This window comes from Pipistrellus kuhlii, unplaced genomic scaffold (genome assembly GCF_014108245.1).
Source record: "Pipistrellus kuhlii isolate mPipKuh1 unplaced genomic scaffold, mPipKuh1.p scaffold_m20_p_2, whole genome shotgun sequence".
NCBI classification, from domain to species: domain Eukaryota; kingdom Metazoa; phylum Chordata; class Mammalia; order Chiroptera; family Vespertilionidae; genus Pipistrellus; species Pipistrellus kuhlii.
The window spans coordinates 147,211,009-147,229,503 of NW_023425515.1; the positions used below are offsets into that span (position 1 = coordinate 147,211,009).

At 36.6% G+C, this 18,495-nt stretch overlaps 1 pseudogene; it reads left to right on the top strand.

Annotated features, from left to right (window-relative positions):
• Positions 1–1,156: 1,156 nt before the first annotated feature.
• On the top strand, positions 1,157–1,298 carry LOC118725164 (annotated as a pseudogene).
• The last annotated feature ends 17,197 nt before the right edge of the window (positions 1,299–18,495 follow it).

Genomic DNA, 18,495 nt, shown 5'->3' on the forward strand with positions numbered 1-18,495 from the left:
AAACTTAGAAGCTTAGAGCAGGGGTCAGCAAGTGGTTTCTGACCCAGGAGCCCCCTTTTGGTTACTGTGAATAAGCTGCAATATACATTGGAATATAAGAATGCTTGAGTCACTGCTTTCAATTTTTTTGAGTATATACCAAGGAGTGGAATTGCTGGGTCAAATGGTAATTTTATGTTCAGCATTTAGAGCACATGTGTCAAACACAAGGCCCGGGGGCCAAATCCGTCCCGCCAGGCCTTGCAATGTGGCCCGCACCGCGCTGCCATCACTGCACTCCGCTGCGTTTCCATCACAATGACAGTTTATGACTGTTCAGTAAACCATTCGGCCCACGATTTAGGCTGGATTTTAGATTTTGGCCCCTTCTCTGATTGAGTTCGACACCCCTAATTTAGAGGAACCAACAAACTATTTTCTACAGTGGTTATTTTGTATTTTTATCAGCAATGTTGGTGGGTTCCAATTTTTTCACATCCTCATTGACACTTGTATATGTGTGTGTGTGTTTTGTGTGTGTGTGTGTGTGTGTGTGTGTTTTTAAATATATTTTATTGATTTTTTACAGAGAGGGAGAAAGATAGAGAGTTAGAAATGTCGATGAGAGAGAAACATAGACCAGCTGCCTCTTGCACACCCACTACTGCGGATGTGCCCGTAGCCAATGTACATGCCCTTGACCGGAATCGAACCTGGGACCTTTCAGTCCGCAGACCAACGCTCTACCACTGAGCCAAACCAGTTTCAGCTATGTGTGTTTTTTAATTATAGCCATCCTAGGAGGTATGAAGTAGTACATAATTTTGAGTGGAATGACTGTCTTAATAAGAAAAAAATAAATGTGACTATATTCACATTTACATCAGTGTGGCAACACCCAGCTGGTGAAGCTCAGTAGTTGAGCATTGACTTATGAACCAGAAGGTCATGGTGTGGCAAAAATTTGGTTACCAGAAGGGGAATGGGATGTTGCAGGTAGTAAAGAATAAAAGGGGCCAACTATATGGAGATAGAAGATGATTTGACTTTGGGTGAAGAGCACACAATGCAGTATGAAGACCATATATCATAGAAATGTACACTTGAAACCTATTTGACTCTATTGACCAATGACACCCCAATAAATTTAATAAAAAAATAAGTAAAAATATTGCTCAGCCTCTGGCAATGGGTAAGGAGACACCTGATTGGTCGTTGCTCTTATATCATCAGGGGCAAAGCAGATGTACAGTCCTTAGTTCATCCTAGTTTGATGCCTGTGTCCGTGGCCAGAGATATTTCATGCCTAAGGCACATTTAAAAAATATTGTTGAAAGGTACTGCAAATAAAGTCAAAATAATTATGTTAGATGTAGAAAAATTCATAATGTGGAATAATGACTATCTATACTGCTTCAAAATGTTAAGAAACAGCAAAAATCCAAAAGGCAATTTGACAATTCCATTGGATATACAATTACAAATGGTCAAAAATATGATGACATACTAAAATTCATCATTATTAATGGAAATGTAAAGCATAATAACAAGGCCCATGCACTTGACTACTAAACATGCAAAGACCAGTGATACCTATTCCTGGGCACAATAAAGGGAAGAGGAGGTAGGAGGATGCCATGTGTAGTTGATAGAAATGGGAGCTGAAACCATTTTTCTAGAGAACAATTTGTAAAAATGTGCTAAAATCTTTGATTTAGCTACCATATAATCCATAAATCCAGGCCTGATACTTGAACTGGGTGTTGCAGAGAGCAGATCTTAGCACATACATTCAAGAATGTTTAGTTCCTCATTATTTTCAGAGGTTAAACATTTTGAAATAAATTTCCATAACATGCCAATAGTTTAATACCCTGTATTAATATCAGAAACTACTAGGTAGTTATCCAAGAGAATGAATTAGTGTGACTTGAAAAAAATGTCCAGAGAAGGATTGTGAAACAAAAAGAGCAAACAAAGAAAAATTTCTAGATCATATTTCATTGTTTTTAAAAATAACAAAAACTCAATTTTAAGGGTGCATGTACATCAGTTATAATTCTGTGAAAAAATATTAAAGGCTACATCATAGGTTCAAAAAAACAGAACTTAGAAACAGCCCGTACATATGGGAAATCATGTTATAGAACATAATTACTGATGTGTTGGGAAAGAAAGGATAATTCAATAAGCAGTGCTAAGACAACTGGCTATACATATGGAAAAAATTAGATTACTGCCTTATGCTTATCTAAAAATAAATTTTATGTTGATTAAAAAGCTAAATATAAAAAACCAAAGCTTTAAACATTTAAAAGAACATGTAGGCAAATATGTTTATGATATCAGAGAAGAAAGAATGTTTTTTAAACAAAACACAAAAAGCACAAAAGATAGAGGAAAGGATAAATTTAAGTTAACTTCTGTATATTAAGAGACATAAACAAAATAAAAATATAAGTCACAACTGGGAGCATATGTTTGCAATGGAAATTACCATCAAAGAATTATTATCTAGAATATCTGAAGAACAAATAATAATCAAAAAGAAAAGAAAAATGAGCCAATAATAATAATAATAATAACAACAACAACAGGGACTTTATAAAACTTTTGAGTAGCCAATAATCAAAATAGAGTCTCAACATTCCTATTAATCAAGGGAATGCAAATTAAAGCTATGGTTAGATATTGTTTCACAGTTATAAAATTGACAAAAATTTTTAAAGCTGGTACGCTGAAGAGCTGACAAAGATATGAGAATAGGAGCACACTTACACAGTGACTGATATCTAAATAAGTTGCAGATCTATTCACTAGGACTCAACAGTTCCACATTAGGTACATGCCCTAGACAGACCCCATAAGCAGGTATGAGGAAACATGTATAAGCACAATGGGACAGAGGCTGACTACTACTTCACTAAATCTATATCCTCTTTTTCCTTGGCATTCAGTTAGACTAAATTTCCTCACCTCCTCCTCATCAGATGTGACCCTGCAGATAAACTGTAGTAAATAATAAGTAATGATTTACTATGTAGTACGTCCAAACCTGCCTCATAAGAAAAAAAACAGACCGCCATGCATAATCCCCATGCTCTTTCCTTTCTCACTGGCTTGAAGCAAATAAGCAGAGACTTTGAGAGCTATATGATGGAAATAGTGGAATTTTAACATGGAAACACCTGGGCCCCTCATACTTGGAGGGAAGCTTCCACTAATCAACCACATGCGTTTTGTTCTTCATGTGATCTGGGAATAAAATTCTATCACGTTTAAGCCATAATACATTTGGAGATTTATAATCAGAGTTGCAATGTTTCTTTACCAATATGCTGTGGTATTGTTAATAAGAAACACAGGAAAAGATCACCAGTTGAGATTTGGTAAATAGTGGGATGTTCATGTAATCATCTGATTCAATAATTAAGTTAACGTGCTTGATCCACATATATTAATATAGGTAAACCTCAAAAATATTATAATCAATTTAAAATATACATAAACAGTTTCACATCTTGTGTGCACACATATCAAAACATCACATGTATTGGTATGTTTGGAAAGTCACCTAATTTTCTATCAATCCCTGCATCTCTATTTTTTTAAAATATATTTTATTGATTTTTTACAGAGAGGAAGGTAGAGGGATAGAGAATTAGAAACATCGATGAGAGAGAAACATCGATCAGCTGCCTCCTGCACACCCCCCACTGGAGATGGGCCCGCAGCCAAGGTACATGCCCTGACTAGAATCAAACCTGGGACCTGTCAGTCCACAGGCCGACACTCTATCTACTGAGCCAAACAGGTTAGGGCCCTGCATCTCTATTTTATCAAATCAGACATATCATTGATTATAAGATGTATTATTATTTTATGTACCATTAAGAAAGTAAAACACTACCAATTAAAGTATGAGAAAATACTTTATCATTTTTGAAAATGTTTTAATACTATAAAAAGAGTTCTCAGACTTAATTGTGTATGACATTTTAATCATTTATCGTATGCCTACATAAAAAGAAAAATTTAAGCAATCTAAACTGGTTAAGGTCCTTCTAAAAGATCTCTACTTTCAGACTCCAGCTTTTCTAAATCACTTTTTGACTTGGAGTCATTTGCTGTCCATTTCCCCCACACTATATAACATGTTGTGTGCCATCAAAATTATTGGTGGTGCAGCATTCAAAGAAAAAAAATGCTAAGAGAGTTAAAACCTTTAGTGTTGGGCTTTAAGCACACCTTACAATTATGCAGATCTTGTGAAACTCGCTTCAGCAATGTTGTCAAACATTTATGATACATCCCCTCCTCTACCTTTTCTTCCCAACCCTTTAGTTTAGAGTGAGAATTAAAAGAGTGCTCTACTATTATCTCTGGAATTTTCTTCTAAGTTTATGTCACTCATTCTATAAACTTTGATGCTGGTTCTTTTGATGTTTACAACTGCCAAGGCAACAGCTGTGTCATAACTGCTGTTTGACTGACAGTAGTATTTCCACAAGGAAATTCCTTAGGAAGTTTATATATGTCTCTGAATCCAAAATCTTGTAGAAAGTCATTAGAGAAAACAGGACAAATACAATTCTCGGGAAAAATTAAAGCTCAGCAATCAATGGAAAGCCAATATTAATCAATCATTATTGTTGTCATTTCCATGTCATATATGAGTTTGTGACCTTGTTCTGCAGCTAAAAGTGAGCTATTCTTGAAAATAACATAAGTATTAGAATGTTTATAAGCATAGTATGTTTATATCAATCCTGTGTAACGTTCTAAAAACTAACAAATTTTGAATCCTTAAATCAGCAATTTTGACATGTAAATCTGTGTAATACTATTAACTCTACTAGGACATCCAAATGCTATTATCATACTATGTAATACTCACTGGCATTTTGTAGTGTTTTAATATTTGCTATAGGTTCAGTTCCCTGTAAATAGTTTAACAAAAGAAATGCAACAAAAATTTGTGGACATTGTTGTGAAACACTACAGTATGAAATAAAAACCGGTCTAAAATAACAAATATCAAAAGCAATGTTGATTTCAACATCAAAATCAAAGCTCACTAAAAAAATTATCTTCATTTTTTTTATAGATTTTATTGATTTTTTACAGAGAAGAAGGGAGAAGAATAGAGAGTTAGAAACATCGATGAGAGAGAAACATCGATCAGCTGCCTCCTGCACACTCCCTAGTGGATATGTGCCCACAACCAAGGGACATGCCCTTGACCAGAATCAAACCTGGGACCCTTGAGTCTGTAGGCCAACACTCTATCCACTGCGGGCTATCTTCATTTTTTTTAAAGAGTTCATATGAAGCAACATATACCTTAACAACAAACTTGATAAAGTTGAAGTTGCTTTGGACATAGTATTAATTCAATCAGATCAACATCAGTACAAAATGAAATTACGTTATATTTGGAATATTTGTTACAAAACAAGAATGAAGATTATCAATTGGAGTAATTAATGTTTTATGTTTTATAATTTTACTTTTAAAATAACATAAATATTAAATATTTAGTATAATCTTTTTATATCTTAAACTAGAGGCCCAATGCAAGAAATCTGTGCAAGGGGCTCAGCCCTCACAGTCTTCACAGTTCATCTGGAAGGATGTCCAGACGGTCTTTCTACTTTTTGGTCTAATTAGCATATCAGCACTTTATTATATAGGATGATATTTATTTAGCCTCATAAACGTGTCATATTATGAGATGTCTATATCAGGTAGACATTTATGTATTATTACAATATATTGATTCATGATGTCAATAAACAGTGCATTTCCTACTGTTTTTAAATAGGAGAACTCTGAAACTCTTGGTATAATCTTATCACAGAAAAATTATTCATTGTTCATTATTATGGCTACTGGTTATTATTTAAAACACATAATGTATTATGAAAAATGAAGAATAACATAATTCAGCCAATTCTTAATTTTTTCCAGAAATTATGATTTTTCATTTATGAATTCCAAAGATGAATATTTATTGGAAAATTAGAAACATTAGCCAAAAGCAATAATAAGGTACTTCCTATTGTTAGATGCACTTCAATTTTAGGGGTGTTAACATGTGAAAAAAAAATGTGGTCTTATAGTATTAAGAATTCAGTATTAAATGAAGACATCATATTAAAAGATAATATCTATGTTCTTTTAGGTCTAAAATATTCAGTGAGCTTATAGCATAAAATTTTGTAAAAAAGTAGAGCACATTAATAATTGCCCAGAATATTATTCATGTCTCTCTCTTTTCTTCTCTTCTTCCTGCATTGTTATCCTAATTGATATTTTCTATTTTTGTTATATTTCTAGCATACTGTTTTATAAGTCTATGTTATAATCAAAATAAAAATATGATGATCTAATTTTAATAAAAATTTTTAAAGTATAAGTGTTTTGAAAAGTATATTTTTAATTTTGATTTTCCCTCAAAGCAGCAGAAGGTAAAAAAAACAACCATCCAAAAAGTACATTTGTGTGTGTGTGTTTAATGTATTTTTATTGGTTTCAGAAAGGAAAGGAGAGAAAGAGAGAGATAGAAACATCACTGATGAGAGAAAATCATTGATTGGCTGCCTTCTGCATGCCCCCCATTGGGGATTGAGCTCAAAACCCAGGCATGTACCTGACCAGAAATCCAAAGGTCAGCTCTTTTCATAGGTTGACACTCAACCACTGAGCCATGCTGGCTGGGCCAAAAAGTGTGTTTTTTAATCTACTTTTTAAAATACTATGGTACAGCCCTTAACTGATTTGGTTTAGTGGATAGAGTGTTGGCCTTTGGACCAAAAAGTCCTGGGTTTGAGTCTGGTCAAGGGCACGTACCTCAGTTGCAGACTCCTCCTAGCCTGAGCACTGGTCAGGGCTCACGCAAGAGGCAGCCAATAAATGTATTTCTCTCACATCAATGTTTCTTTCTATCTTTCCTTCTCTTTTCCACTCCCCCTAAAATAATAAATGAAAAAATTTATATCCTTAGGCTAGGGTTAGAGCAAAAAATAAAATACTATGGCATTATTAGACTAAAAATATATGAGGAATAACAGGTTTAATACTTAGTTCATTTGATAAACAGAAAATCTACATTACCCACCCCTGGAATGTCCTCAATTATAATCTCAGAGAAAATATTATTTTCTAGTATTTTCTGAGTGTTGAGTAGTAGTGAGCTTTAGGATCACTCTAGATTGCAGTAGTGTAAAAAATGCTTATCATTACTTTAGGGTTTTTGTTAGACTCGTTATGCTTTATTGTAACCTCACTCTTAGGAATTAAGGAAACATAAACCTACATGGCAAGAGCAAAGCATGAATACACTTAACTAAATAGTCTTTAATATCTTCATGTCTTTATACTCCTTTGTTCATTAGGGGATAAAAATACAAAATGGCTTCGCTAATACAAGATGGTTGGTTTTAGTAGTTGCTTGACCCCAGAATTTTAATCCCAGTCTTGCCCCTCACTTTCCTTTACACTTAAAGGACAAGTTTCTTATGCTTAGGCATTCCTTTTATAAGAAGGAAGACAACTACAATCTCAGAGGAACTATGTGAGATTTCCTGGTAAATATGAGCAAAGTGCTTTGGTGATTGAAGGGATTGCCAAACTGACTATCCCTGTTACACAGTTAAGGGGACCAACCGAAAGATCAGCGCCTACATAATCTTAAGTTAGCTGCAAGAGTTCTCATTATTAGAGGATGGCTGCTTTCAGGAAAGTATATTTAAATATTAATAGCATTTGGGGAGCAAATACTCCCAGAGATAAACATATGCTTTGAATCCACAATTACTTATGCATCTTCCCCAGGCCTCCTCTATGTCTGTAGCTTTAAAATTCTGTAGGTGAAAGACTGGGGTTCAGTCTCAAGGTCATTGAAGCGGGTGTGATTTTATTAGTATGCTTATTGAATGTGCTATCAAAATGTAATTTAAGGCATTAATATGTACACTCTAAATAAAGCCATACAGGGCTGTAGAAAAAGTTATTTATGATGCTGGAATTTTACCACTTACAAAAATAAATAACAGAACCTGTGTGCTTCTTGAAACAATGTAAACTCGGCTTATTCAAAAGAAGCTGTAAAAGAAATCTAAACAATTCTGTAATTCAATGAGGAGGGTAATTTCACTGATGACAGCTTTTCATAATTTTACTCTTCTAGATAGAGAGCAAGTAATTTTTTATTCTGCATTTTATTGCTATTTTGAATTGCACTCCTTGTTGGAGTTTCACCTTTTACTAATAATTCTTCAGGAAATGTGTTTTCACTGTTTTTCATATAGCAGTTACTGCTTGGCAGTACCTAGTTGAAACCAACAGAATTACAACTCTCTTCAATATCCCTACATGACATGGGTAATATTTCAGTTTAATCCGGTGGCATGAATTGAGCCGGGAACAACCATTTCAATTTGTACTGCAGTTTGTTTAGGTTTAACATGGACTAGCTACCATACCCTCTCTCGGTGAACCATATTAAATTGCTTGCAAAAATCTGCCCAGGAACCAAAAGACATGGTTTTACTACTCTCATGGCATGCTTTTGCCTAATAATCATGAAAGCTATAAAAAGAAATCTTCTGCAGATGCCCTCAAAAAGTCCTTACTACCACCCAATGACCAAGTTCCAAAAAGAGAGTTGAATAGCTATTAAGATTTCTTTACTTTTATATAACATTATGTTTAGTACTACAGTCCTTAAAAAAGAAAGAAAGAAAGAAAGAAAATCTCATCTGCAGTATAGACCAGTTCTGTTTCCTTGTATCCCTGTCCATAATAATATGACTCTGCTATATATAATATTTACCATTGAAAAGACTAAAGCACAATGATTCATAATCTCTATAGTTCTGGAATTAAGGTCATTGGTTTACAAATGACTGCCTGAGGTTAAAGGAATTGGTCATAGCCAAGAATAAAACAGGTTGGAAATCAAATGCAAGGATCTTAAATAAAGCAGGGTCATGTGCTTTATAAAGCCTATTTCCCCTTAAAACACATGGATGCAGCTCTTTGTATCCAAAACTCATCATTGTGGAGGATATAGTCAATGAATTGAAACAGTGGATTTTTCTGAGACTAACACATAGTACAGTAAATATTGGTCAAGTGAATGAATGGAGGCATATCGTTATGACACTCCTTCTAGTTGGAGACAAATACCACTACTCACAAGGATAAGTGCAGAATCATATAAATTGTCCTAATTTAAAAAAAAAAAAAAGTATTTGGAGTGCTTTTTTGGTAAATGAATAGCTGTTGCATATATTTGGAGTGCTTTTTTGGTAAATGAATAGCTGTTGCATATATTGCTCAATAATTCTGGCTTGCTTTTGGCAGGATGAAGGGTAGATAAAGCATGATAAATGCACAAAAAAAAAGAGGAGACTGGAATTCTAGTCCTAGCTTTGGGCACTGGACAGGACTTCAATAACCCATGCTCCAGGCTCCCAATGGCATAATGAGGAACTATGACTTATTTGTTATAACCTATTCTAACATGCTGCAGGTCTGTGTAGGGAGCATATTTCGCTGTCACAATATAGAAAAATATTTTTGATTTGTTCTTGTCACTCCTTTCATACAGCTTAAAACTATCAATTAATACTTAATCTTCAGTGACCAGATTTGAGGCATTAACCTATTATTTATTTAGCATATATTTATTAGCTACCTATAATGTGACAAAGCTTTGGTCTATTAGCTACTCCTTTTGCTTAATTTGTGAAAGTCCTATATCCTCCTCTATTTTCATTTTCTTGTGACATGCCACTACTTGGTCATGTGTACAGTATGCAGAAAAAGAAAATATGCTTTATTTTTCTCCCTGATGACATAGCCATGGAAAAAATAAAATGAAGAAATCATTGGTTATCACTCAGTAATGCTGTGCAAGGTTGAAAAGTTATACTATTTGTTATATTGAAATGTGTGTGGCTTTTGAGGAAGTCAAACCCTTTTGAAATTATTGAGGCCGGCCTATCTTCACGCCTCTCAATATCCAATTCTGTGCACAGATCAATGCACTGAAGCTTCCTGACTCCCTGAGGGCTTTTAGTACATTGGAAATGCCACTTCTCTGTACTCAACCCTCTTGGGGAAAACTGCTCCATGTATCATCTGCTTAGTTCTGCTCTCTTTCCTTCTTAAACTACTGATCTCTGCTCCCAATTTTGCTTCAGCAGGAATATCTTTTAAACAGATGTCTTCTTCATTTTCTGTTATTCTAATAATAACCAAAGACACTCCTTAGGTATTTTACACTGAACTGGCAAGTCTTTAAGCCTACTGAAATTTGTCTTAAAACCTTTCCTTATAAGTCTATGTAATCCATTCTTAAGGCACTGTCCTAATTTTCAAAAGTGAAAAAAATACCCAGATTACCTATGCCATAAGATAATTATGATTTTTACATTTAGGGTGTTTTGGTTTTTGTTTCAATTTAGCAGGGTAGAGGATTGTATAATAGTATTAACAGATAGCTCTCTAGTTTGTAGAGACTAGTATTTAAATAAGTTTATACTTCCCAATACTAATCAAATAAAAGTTACTATGACTTGGGATATAAATTAAAATCAAGTTGGTCATTATATCTGTGTTCTGTAAAATATAAAATTATTAATTATTTTAAATTTAATAAATATAAATAAATGTCAAAAAATAAAAACAGATTTTACTGAGCTCTTAATAAATGGAAAGACACTCATAAAGAACTGACTAGTACTTTCTCTGTTTTCTAGACTATTATAGTCTAGTAAGAAAGATAAACCAAGATCATTGACAACTTGACTGCAGTCAAGAAAGGACCAGAAGTACAAATACTCAGTTCAAAGGAAAGACAGTCTTAACAAGTTTGACTTAGTGGATAGGGCACTCAGCTAAGTACTGAAGAATCCTGGGTTCGATTCCAGTTAAGGACACACAGTACTTTAGTTGTAGAATCGATCTCTGGCCCTGGTTGGGGTAGGTGCTAGAGACAACCAATTGATACGTTTGTCACATTGATGTTTTTCTCGCTGTGTCTCTCCCCCTCCCTTCCACTTGCTCTCTTAAAAAAAAAAAATCCGATTTAAACAAGGAAAAAAAAAAGGAGAATCTAATTAAGAGCCTCAGAAAAGGTGACTTCTTTTGAGGTTGGCTTTGAAACCTGAAAAGGATTATAACAAGTGAGAAAGAATCACTCTAATGGGAAGAAACACAAAACAAGAGCACAAAGGCTGAAATGTGTGCAGCTTCTTTGGAGAACAGCAAGCTGATGGTTTTGGAAGACTATTAGTATAGGTAGGGCTTATCCAGGCAATTGATAAGAACTGAAACTGAAGGTTACCTTGAACCAAATATCCTTCTTAACAATGTAAATGTTATTATGTGACCTGATATTATTTTGTTATATTAACCCAATTCTTATGTAAAAATTTCACTGTATCCACAGCAACAAGAGCCAATGTTAAGTATCTATACTAATAAAAGAGAAAGATGCAAATTGACCATACCTCCACAATGCCCACCAGCCAATCAGGAGTGAGTATACAAATTAACCTGATAAAGATGGATAGTTAATTTGCATATGCAGGTGCCAAGCAGTCTGGGTCCTGGGAACATCCTCAGGTCCCAAGCCACTACTAGCCTGTAGGCCTGAGCATAGGCCCTGAGTGGCCAGGGTCCCAGAATGCCCCCAGCCACTCCCAGCCTACAGGTGCAGGTGCCAAGTGGCTGGATGTTCCCGCCCTGCTGCCACTTGCACATGTGCCAGCGCCAAGTGGTGGCCTGGATCTGCATGCCCCGAGCCCGGAGCCCACACTGGGTGCTGGCTGCTAGCCTTGGGGGCATCTCCCCCCACTTCCAGGCCTCAGGGACACACCCCTAGTCCAATGGACATAGTGCAGGGGGTCTTCTGCGCATGAGCTACAGAGGAAACACCTTTTCTTTTCTTTCTTTTTTAAAATATATTTTATTAATTTTTTTTTTACAGAGAACCAGAGGGAGGGATAGACAGTCAGAAACATCTATGAAAGAGAAACATTGATTAGCTGCCTCCTACACACTCACCACTGGGTATGTTTCCCTAATCAAGTTACATGCCCTTAAGAGGAATGGAATCAAACCTGGGACCCTTCAGTCTACAGGCCGATGCTCTATCCACTGAGCCAAAACAGTTCGAGTGTAAACACCTTTTCTGACCACTCATTAGCTAAGCTCCCTATATGCCAACACTTACAGTGTTCTTGGTAACTTGGGTTATAAGAATCCAAGAAAGTGATTTAGGGTTTTTTCCACCTCACTTCTGGAGGGGAAAAAATGAAGTTCCACTGCTGGAAGGGCTAAGAAATGTCATATCCTGCCCTAGCTGGTTTTTTTCAGTAGTTAGAGCTTCAGCCTGCAGATCACAGGGTCCTGGTTTGATTCTGATCAAAGGCATGTACCTAGGTTATAGGCTTCTCCTTGGCTGGGGCCCAGGTCAGGGCTTGTTCAGGAGGCAACCAATCGAAATGTCTCCCTCACACTGATGCTTCTCTCTGTCTCTCTCCCTCTCTCTCTCTCTCTTCCACACATTCTAAAAATCAATGGAAACATACCCTCAGGTGAGGATAAAAATTTAAAAAAAAAAGAAAGAAAGAAGAAAGAAAGAAAGAAAGAAAGAAAGAAAGAAAGAAAGAAAGAAAGGAAGGAAGAAAGAAAGAAAGAAATGTCATATCCTATGAAAGATACATCTTGAAAATGCCTAAAGAAAGTTGTCATTTTTTTCGTGGTAAAGGGACTAGAGTCCATGTTGATAAAAACACCTTGACAGCTGTCGTAGCTGGCAGTGGCTGCTGCAGCAACAGGGTGATGTGGCTGGCACCTTCCCCTGATCAGCCCAGTCACCTCCCACAGTTGGAGGCCAGACTGCAGCTTAGGCCCTCTCCACATCCCCTGAGGGCTCCCTGTCTGTGAAAGGAGGCAGGCTGGGTTGATGGAGACCCACCCCCCCCATCAGTGCACAAATTTTGTGCACTGGGCCCCTAGTACTATTTATAATTTCCTAAATAATACCTACCCCTTCTTACATAATTAATTTTAAAATATATTTGTATTAAAGCACTAAGAATGGAAGTTTAGCACAATAAGTAATAAGAAATTCTCCTGGGTTTAGGACTTCAAAGTTATATTAAACAAAGCTTAAAGTATCAATAACTGATTTTAAATTAAACATGAAACATTGAATATGTACATTTAGCCACACCACTATTAAAATGATTGTAAAGGAAGAGCAAACATGTAAAATCAAAATGAAAATTGCATGAAAGAAAATAACCAGTAACAAATGCCAATAATAGTACAGAAGATAGGACATAGATAGATGGCTAATAATTTAATGTGATTTGACTTTTCTGTGGTTTATTATACATAGTGAAACAACAAAAAGATATTCCTCTCTTTCTTTCTCAAATCAATAAAAAAAAAAAAAATACTAAGTGCTTTGCTATAGAAGTGGGTATGAGGGAAGATTCCTTCTATTAGGGTGATCAGAGATACCCTCTTCTAGAAAATGACATTTAAAGTAAGATCGGAAAATGAGAAAAACCCAGTCAAACAAATATTAGGAGGAGCATTTTTCAGGCAAAAGGAAGTGTAAGTACAAAGATACTTAGACATAAAAGAGCATGGTAAATTGGTGACCAATTAGTGTGTCTGAAGTATAGTAAGAAAGGAAGGAGAGTGGTAGAATGAAATATATTTGGAGACCTAAGCAAGGGAAAGGATATCATTTTATCCTTAGATAAACTTTTCATTTCTGCCTAAGTATAGTGAGTCTAAATCTCCTAGTCAGTAACCTATGAAACATATCAAATTTTATTTCTAAGTCTATGTACATCGATCATCCTGCTCTTATCCTACCATGCTGGCTGAAATTTGACCTCATTTGTCATTGCTTCCACTTTCACATCCACCCAAAGTATTATGTAAAAGTTCTAGCATCTTGGACAACATCAATGGCTCTGAAAGGACTCCTTCAGTAATCAGTCACTGTCATGAGGTGTTACACCTGAGACATGTTATGTCAGTCCTTAGGGTTTTGGGGGATTTGGAGGCTCAGCAACTTTCATGCAGAGTGTAGAGTGTATGAAACTTGAGTGAAGCTGGAGGCTCTTGTGCCTAGCTCCAGCAATGACCATAATTCCATCCCTTCTGATGTCACTGTCATAAGCATTGAAAAGTCCCTACTGCTGAAACTGGTTTGGCTCAGTGGATAGAGCATTGGCCTGTGGACTGAAAGGTCCCAGGTTCGATTCTGGTCAAGGGCATGTACCTTGGTTGCGGGCACATCCCCAATAGGAGGTGTGCAAGAGGCAGCTGATCAATGACTCTCTCTCATCAATGTTTCTAACTATCTCTCTCCCTTCCTCTCTGTAAAAAATCAACAAAGGATAAAATGATATCCTTTCCCTTGCTTAGGTCTCCAAATATATTTCATTCTACCACTCTCCTTCCTTTCTTACTATACTTCAGACACACTAATTGGTCACCAATTTACCATGCTCTTTTATGCCTAAGTATCTTTGTACTTACACTTCCTTTTGCCTGAAAAATGCTCCTCCTAATATTTGTTTGACTGGGTTTTTCTCATTTTCCGATCTTACTTGAAAGAAAGAAAGAAAGAAAGAAAGAAAGAAAGAAAGAAAGAAAGAAAGAAAGAAAGAAAGAAAGAAAGAAAGAAAGAAAGAAAGAAAAAGAAAGATAGGTCCTTACTACTCATGGAACCCTCACCTGTCACCATAATGAGAGAGGTAAGGAGCCCTTGCTCTAGCCCTCACTCTCACCTTCTCCCTTCTAAATTATCTCAAAGATATTCCCTTTCCCCACCCTCCTTTCACAACCTCTTCAATGAGTTTAGGCTTTCATAATAGGTAAAAAATACTGTTTTCAAGCAGTTTCTAATTTAGGTCCCATAAATGAGCCTGAAGATGATATGAAATAAAAAGAGCTGGCTATCTATATGAAATGAGGAAAGAAAGAAGTTAAAGAATAGCCAAAAATTAATATTACGATAAATTATTTTGTCTTGCTAGCTTCAGTGAATTTTTATTACTTGCAAACAACAATAATAACACTTAACTAATGGGAACATAAAACTTTCTCCTGAAATCTTATAGTGTTTATAAAATTTACTACTTTGGCTTAGCATCTATAATCACCTCTTTGTCACCATTCCCTCTACTCTGACATGTGCTGGCTTTCTTGGTAATAGATCTTTTGGCCTGTCTACATGTTTTAGTGTAGTACTCAGCTGATTTATTCACCTATCCTTTCTCTTGGGAATTGGAGGCTATTGGAGCTGACTAAATCAAACCATTGCTGATTCTTCTTCTGAAATACTTTACATTTTTTACTAAGCATCTTTTCAAAAAGTGGAATACATGGGCCATACAAAATCAAGAACGTCAAGCAATTCCAGAGTTAACAAGATGGAGCACTGTAAAAGAGAAGCTATTCCAATTTGGGAATGTGTCCCCAATGAAATACGTTGTGTGTTTTTATTTCAGCATTCTTAAATAGGTCTTCGTGCAGAGTTTATGGAAGACATATTCTCCAGACAGTCCTTGATGTGGGAAAAGCTTTTATTTTAAGACTAAGAAAGATGGATTTTCTAAATTGTCGTACACTTGTAGTTTAGCAGCTGTATTTTGAATGGTCCCTTCGCAGCATATTATTCTAATTATGCTGCTGACAACTTCCCCAGTGGATTAATATACACACTTAGAGTTCTCTTATCTTTAACCTTTAATCCCAGGACTCCCTTCTCCACAGATGCCTCTCCTAATGCCTGGTTCTAAGTATGAGGACTTCTTAGATGGGTACTTGCACAATAATAACTTTTAGAAAGGGTGATTTTAGGCTTTCTCTGATCTTTAATATCTAATTTCTGCATACATGGTAAACAGAAAAATTGAAAAGTCATCTATAATATCTTACAATACAAATGTTATCTGTTCTTCATTGGGCTTTTAGGAAGTGATAAATCTTTGAAGATTCTATATGGGGAAACTTATTTGAAAGAAAAAGCAGGCTCTACTATATAGTAATACATCATTTAAATGATATAAAAGCAGACCAAAATAACCCAGAGTAGATAATTATTCACACAACTGAGGCTTAGTTCTTACTAAGTCAAGACTTTGACATTTTGGTGTGTGTTTTTTATTCAAAATCTTTTAGAAGGTATCCAGCCTCCTTCTCCAAAAGATGCTGGAAATAATTCAATATTCCTTTATTCAAGATCATCATCCACATCAAGATCAGCAAGAGAATAGAGTTTGGTTCATTTTGGCTCTCCATCTTCCTTTCTTGATATTTCTTCACCAAATCCAGACTTACTTATAAGGCTGTGTGTACTTTTTTACTGTCCCCATTCTCCTTACATCCCTACAATGTCCTCAGTTATGATGAGCTCCTGACCAAAGGGAAGAAAGATACGCCAGCCTATTAAGAACTCTGTCTTTAATAAATGTAGCTAAGTTTGTCAACTTTTAGCAGCTATTTAAAAATGGCTCTTCCTTTAATCAGGCATGGGCATTGTCCTGAAGAGTAACATTCATCAAAGTCAGTTATAGTAGGGTTTTCTAGCACCTAATGTGATTAAATGATTAGTATGTGTGCTTTTAAAGCAAATCAGGTTCCCTGGATTTAAGATGACAAATTGGGAATCTGGGAAAAGAGGACTTAAAAAACTCCTCACTTCTTATATTTGTCTGAAGGATAAATTATTTTCTCTCAGAGAAATGGAGGAAAAGAGATGACTTCCAAGGAGGTCAGGAGTATAGAAAGGTAAAGGCACTAGAGAGAATACAGCCCGTAGGCAGAGGCTGATGTTTCTTCTCTGACCTCTCCAGGCTTCACGAGGTCAGAGTAAGGAAGAGGAAAGAAAGCTGCAAGACTCCTGGGCCCAAGGGAAAGAAAAGCTATGGATCCATTGACACCTCCATTAAGGACTAACTATGTATCAGGCAGCATGTCCTGGGCACCAGTCCTTGGATTACTACTATCTGAGCCATCCTTTGCCTTTCTCTTGTTCTCTCTGTATCTCAGGGGAACTGAGTTGACAGGCTGCTGTGTTTCTCAGGCTGCCTCCCATGCCTGGCAGGCTTCTGATTACGTTGAGCTGATGGGAGGCAAGAGATGGAGACTGGAGCATAGGATAAAGGAAAAGCAGGGTATTTCCCCACTCTGTTTCTGAGGGCATCACTGTCAGTGTGTCCTCCATGGAGACACATCGGCTGCAATTCTGAGTTACCAAGCCCGATATCATGCCTGTGTTCCAATAGCACTGCCCACTCTCCCTCTCAGCACAGGAGTGGGCCTTGCTTCCCGCTGCGACTAACCCCAGGTTGCCTAACCATTCCTTGTTTAGCTGTTCAATGACTCTATTACATTTGTTACATGTTCTCTGCATTCAATTCCAGTACAGGCATGGTATTTATATACTACACTGCAGTTTCATTTTTCTGTTTAGACCCTAATGTTAAAAAAAAAAAAAATTACATTTTATTTAATCCTTGCAAATTTTCTGCAGGTCAGTAACCATTAATTCTATTTTACAAATGAAAACAAGCAAAAGTCAGTGAATCCAAGGTCACTTCTCAAAGTTACAGCCCTAGTCAGTGGTAGAGCTATGATTCAAATCCAGTCCCAAAGTCACTCTTACATTGCTCTGCCTTCCAAAAGCAACAGCAAAGCCAGGGGAAGCAGAAAAAGAAAACAAAAGAAAACCGTAGCCTGAAAGCAATCATTAAACCTGCAGCATAGATGTCCTAAGCCAGCACAGTATCACTAATGAGAGCTTCACCCCCACTGAGCAATGAGGGGTCTGGTAGGACAGGAATCTTACCTCCATAGGGAACTGCCTGCGCCACAGGAGCAATGCTCTCTCTCTACTCTAGATCAAATGAGCCTGTGCATTACAAGGACAGCACAAGATAAGCCATATATGTCTGAGCTAAACTCTCTGACAGTCTACTTTTTCAACTTCGCATTTTAAAATATTTTCTGCCTTTGTCATGCTCTCCCTGTCTTGTAGAACTATTTATGAATGGGATATTATATTATTTTAATGGTAATTATTAATCCCATGTATTCACTCTTTCAATTGACTTATCTATACTAATAAAAGGGTAAAATGCTAATTAGACTGGGAGACCTTCCAAATGTCCTTCTGGACAAAGCCATGGTGGCAGGGCCAAGGCAGAGGTGGTTAGGGGTGATCAGGCCAATGGCGGGGGGCAGTTAGGGGAAAGTAGGGCAGTAGAGGGGAGCAATTGGGGTAAAGCAGGCCATCGGGGTGGACAGTTGGGGCCGAGCAGGTTGGTAGGGAGGAGCAGTGGGGGCGATCAGGCTGGGGGAAGGGGAGTGTGCAGTTAGGATGATCAGGCCAGAAGTGGGGGCAGTTGGGAATGATCAGGCCGACAGGCAGAGGAGTTAGGGACAATCAGGCAGGCAGGCAGGTGAGCA